Genomic DNA, 5,455 nt, shown 5'->3' with positions numbered 1-5,455 from the left:
GTCACCGTCTTTGCATCGTCGGTTAGGGTAGCAATTGCTTGTACCCACTTGGACACGTAATCAACGGTAACTAGAATGTATTTTTTGCATTGGGACGATAAAAAGGGACCTTGGTAATCAATTCCCCAAACATCACAGATTTCAACCTCCGAAATGCCTCGTTGTGGCATCTCATTCCTCCAAGATATGTTCCCGGTTCTTTGACAAGGATCACAATGAATGATAAACTCTCTAGAATCTTTAAACATAGTAGGCCAATAGAAGTCCGATTGTAGGACTTTGGCAACCGTTCTTCTTGCTCCATGATGTCCTCCATATGGGGATGAGTGGCAACCTTCCTAAACTCCTTGAACTTCCCATTGTGGCACATATTTATGGTAAAGACCATCACTACATGCTTTGTAGATATTGGGATCATCCCAAAAGTACCTCTTTACTTCAAATAAGAATCTCTTTCGTTAATTGTAGTTCAAGTTTGGAGGAAGGACTCCTCCCACAATGTAGTTCGCAAAATCGGCAAACCATGGTGTTGTGTGTGTGTTCAAGTCATGTGTGGATTGCCATTAGAACATCATCGGAAAAGGAATCATTGATTAGTGTATCTTCTTCATTGTTGTCAAACCGAATCCTTGACAAGTGATCTGCAACTACTTTCTCGGATCCTTTCTTGTCTCTTATCTCTAAGTCAAATTCTTGGAGTAACAATATCCACCTCAACAAGTGTGGCTTTGATTCTTTCTTCACCAAGAGATATCTAAGAGCACGGTTATCCGAGAATACTATCACCTTTGATCCAAGTAGGTAGGAGCGGAACTTGTCCAAAGTATACACTATAGCAAGAAGTTCCTTTTCCGTGGTATCATAGTTGACTTGTGTCGCTTCAAGGGTCTTGCTTATATATTATAGAGCATGTAAAGCTTTCCTTAACCATTGACCAGGAACCGCGCCAATGGCATAGTTGCTTGCATCACACATTATCTCAAAAGGTAACTCCCAATTTGGCGGTTAAATGATCGGTGCCGAAATTAGAGCCTCCTTGATCCTATTAAAAGCTTTAACACACTCATGAATAAAATGGAATGGGGCATCCTTAAGCAAAAGTTTAGTTAGGGGTTTTTAAATTTTGGAAAAATCTTTTATGAATCATCGGTAAAACCCCGCATGACCGAGAAAACTCCGAAACCCTATGACATTCACGGGCAGTGGTAATTTCTCTATCACTTCAACTTTAGCTTTATCAACCTCAATGCCCTTTTCTGAAATTAAATGACCCAAGACAATGCCGTCATTGACCATGAATTGGCACTTTTCCCAATTCAAAACAAGGCTAACATCTTCACATTTTTGCAAGACAAGAGATAAATTATGCAAACATGACTCATAATTCTTCCCATAAACACTAAAATCATCCATAAAAACTTCCATTATTGTTTCTAAGTAGTCGGAAAAGACACCCATCATGCAACGTTGAAATGTGGTGGGAGCATTACATACCCCAAAGGGCATCCTCCTATAGGCAAATGTACCATAAGGGCTTGTGAAGTTGGTCTTGTGTTGGTCATCCGGGTGTATCGGGATTTGGAAGAATCCCGAATACCCATCAAGGTAGCAAAAGAATTTGTTAGAGGCAATCCTCTCAAGCATTTGATCAATGGATGGAAGAGGGAAATGATCTTTTATAGTTGCGGAATTCAACTTACGATAATCAATACACATTCGCCAACCGGTGATCTTCCTTGTGGGTATTAGCTCGTTCTTGTTATTTTTCAACACCGTGGTACCTACTTTCTTGGGTACCACTTGAACGGGGCTAACCCACAAGGAATCCGATATAGGGTAAATGATTCCCGCATCAAGGAATTTCATAACCTCCGCTTTTACAATTTCTTGCATATGGGGATTTAGTCTCCTTTGTCCTTGATTGGTAGGTCTATGGTCTTCCTCTAGATGAATCCTATGCATGCAAAAGTCGGGGCTTATTCCCCTAAGGTCATCTAGAATATAACCTATAGCCTTTTCATATTCTCTTAACACATCAAGCAAACTTTCCAATTGACTATCATTAAGTTTTTCATTGACAATCACGGGTTTGGTTTTAGACTCATCAAGGTAAGCATACTTCAAATTAGGAGGAAGGGGTTTTAAAGATGGAGTTTGTACCTCAACCTCCACCTTTGATGGTTCATTGGAAATACTTTCCACCTCCACTAAGCTTTCCTCCTCTATCACACCTTAGAAATTGTTCAAGTACAAAATTTAGTAAATCTTCATAGATTACTATTGTAGTAATAAATAATTATTAGATTTACTATAAAGAGATTAGTATTATTATCTAGTTAATAATAATATTAATATGGAGGGTTTGTTTTGGGTACAATCAAGAGGAGGATTTCTACTTTGAAATCATGGAGGATCATCCAATATTATGAGCTCAAGATCAAGTGTAGGAAGGTTTCCTACACTTGTGCCCATATTTCAACCAAGATCCATGTGAGGAAATCGGTTTTTCCTTCTTATTTTGTTTATTTATTCTTCCATGCAGCTAGATCAACATAAATATAAATTATGGATAATTTATAAAATGAATTATGTAACACCCCGTAATTTCGGACCGTTATTATTTTGTGAAAGTAATTTATTAATCAAGTTGAATTTAATATTAATGTATTTGAAGTAATAATAATTCAACGAAATGTAATTCTATTATATTTTGAAGTAAATTATTTATTTTGATAGTTTCGAAATGTTTAAAAATAGTTTAAACCATTTAAAAACCTTTTATTTGGAAATAAGGGCATATCGGGAAAAATGACAACTCTTTTGAAAATTGGGCAAACGATTTTGGAAATGGGTCATATGAGTACTCAATCTTCTTGTAATCTCGTGTTTAAGAACTTTGGCCTTGTCGGAATTTGCAATTGACAAACGGTTCTAATTATCGTCGAAACGAGCCAAAACCGACTAATGAAATTCCGCCAAAAATCCCGCTCCTCTTTCTTTTTGGGCGGCACCTTCCTCCTCCTTCCTATTTCTTCCTAGGATTCATTTGTTCTTGCTTTTGTTCCTCTTGTTCTTGACCGAAAATTCCAAAAAAAAATCAAATAATTTACAATCGTAATTTCATCATAATTTCTTCGTTTCTAGTCCGATTTTCGCAAAATTTATATTTTCGGAATCCTCTCTTCAAGATCTACATCCTAGTATATTTTAATTTCATTTTTCATTATGTTGATTTAAGATGATTTTGGGGCATAATTTCGGTTTTAGTGATTATAATTGTGTTTTTATTGTTTATTTAGGTGAAGATTTGGAAGACGAGTTTGGGGACTCGTATATTGTTGAAGATAGTGGCTAGTTGTATATTAGGGTTTGGTGTGCAAGGTGCTAGTTGCTCATTTTGTTGTTAAAGGTAACATATTTCGAGTTACTCGACGAATTAATGTCACATTCTTTGCTTTTTGTATGATTTTGTGATTGTTAATTGAGTGGTTTATTTCACATGATAATATGGGTTAAATTCATGTCTAATTCATGTCTTTTGTTAGTTTAAGTTCACATATTAGTGTGGAAATGAATTGGGAATGACTAATTGATGCTTCAGACGATGTTAAACTGAACAAAAATGGAGAAATGGAGGGTTTGGGGTGGCGGCCCAACAGGCCCGGCAGGCCCACCAGGCCCACGGCAGGCCCAGGGTCGGCCCGGGTCGGCCCATTGCTTGTTTCGCGGTTTTTCAAGTGTTGTTCGTCGTTTCGGGCGTATTAATGCTATATTTAGTAAAAGTAACATGTGGGTAGTCTTATGAAATGAATAATATTAGTAGTAAATATAATTTTGATGGTGAAGTTATGCTTATTTTGGTAGTTGGCACATGTTAGGATAGGTTATAATATGAAATTGTAATGACTAGGCTTGAAATGAATTTTATAGCGATAATTGTAATGTTTAGATGATTATGCCGAAAACTGAGCCTTGGTCCCTTTGACTGAATCGATGTCAGTCAATTGTGTGATTGGTCAGCCGCGATTGAACCCGCACTGCCGGGTCTGGGGTTGCGGTAAAAATTCGGTTGGATGAAATTATTGTGTAAATTGGATAATTGGCCTTATTCTTGTTTCAGGCCATTTATTATGTTTTTATTTCACATATGTTGTTGGTTGATTTGAATGGTTTCTATGTTGTAGAAACGGCCCTAGATTCCCTGAAACCTTTAATATTGTCAAGTTTGGACTCTTTGCCTCTCTTTTGGTTAATTGGGTGTCCTACTTGTCTTGTGTGGTGCGGGCTAAAGTATTCAAGCTGGGACCTAGATTGGTTTTATTTAAGTCCTAGGTGAGTGTTTCGGCCTTCATCATAGATACGCCATTATAGTCTTTGACGAGTGTATGTTCACTGCTTGATACCTTCTGTGTTCCTGACTTGGTGGGATTATATCCAAGTTGGGGCATGACCTCGTTACTTATTTTGATAGTAAGTGGTCAGCTTAAGTACTAGCCAACCCTTTGGTGGACTCCTTAGGGTACTCACTTTGTTTTAGAAAAATTGTGGGTCTTGGGTGCGGTGGTGTGTATCCGCATGTCTAGGTCTGCGCAGATTTTAGGCTAGGGTTGTGTTGTGTCTTGGCCATGTTTTGATAGAACCTCTGAGCCAAGATACCGGTTCGATTACCTTCCCTACCTCGTGGTATAGACTCGAGTTACAGAGTGACTATTGACCGTACTAAGAACGTATGCCTGTCTTTGATATATTGTCCTTTCTTGTATGGTGATTTTATGAATTGTAATAGGTGAGATGCAAGGCGGTTACAATTGATAAAGTTTGGATTACTGCTTGTTATATGTTTCACATGATAGTTTAATTTGGTCAGTTTAGAGTTCACTTGTTAGAATATTTGATATCTAGATTATTTGTGATGTGGTTTACATGTTACGTTACATGTTACATTAAATATGACATTTCGTGGCTGGGAGGACTCGAAGTTACTCCCCACTGAATTGTGGCTTTCGTGTTTGTATAAACTGCGATTGACAGGTTGATGATGATTAGATGGGGTCACAGACGAGCTAGTGAGCAAAAGAACCTTGGACTTAGTTTGGTTATATGTTGTAGTAAACCCTTAAACTTATGGTTGTATTTATATTTTGGAGGGACATATGTCTCCCTCTTTTACTTTGGTTTGTATCACCTTATTCTCGCGACTTTAGCTATGTTATGTAAATTAGTTTGTTAGATTTGCAGGTTTTGGCACTCTTCATTTGGAAGTGTTTGTGAATGATTTAGAAAAGTTTTTAAAATTACAGGTTTTTATCTAGTCGAACCAATTACAAACATATCCTGTCAGTTTTTCTATAGAATTTACGTGTTTATTTAACGCTAAAACTGAAGGTGTCACAAATTAGATGAGTCTAATAGGGGTATATGAACCCAACAATTGGCATCAAGAGCTTTGGTGTTG

The 5,455-nt window shown here is 37.4% G+C and overlaps 1 long non-coding RNA gene across 1 annotated transcript; it reads left to right on the top strand.

The window, feature by feature from the left end:
- The first annotated feature begins 2,799 nt into the window (after positions 1–2,799).
- On the top strand, positions 2,800–5,211 carry LOC141627072 (uncharacterized). The gene is made up of 3 exons (XR_012536632.1): positions 2,800–3,200; positions 3,300–3,409; positions 5,032–5,211. It is a non-coding gene; the product is annotated as an uncharacterized LOC141627072 (long non-coding RNA).
- The last annotated feature ends 244 nt before the right edge of the window (positions 5,212–5,455 follow it).

The sequence above is a fragment of the Silene latifolia genome, chromosome Y (assembly GCF_048544455.1).
Source record: "Silene latifolia isolate original U9 population chromosome Y, ASM4854445v1, whole genome shotgun sequence".
Classification (NCBI taxonomy): Eukaryota; Viridiplantae; Streptophyta; class Magnoliopsida; order Caryophyllales; family Caryophyllaceae; genus Silene; species Silene latifolia.
This window is presented reverse-complemented; position numbering and strand designations above follow the sequence as displayed.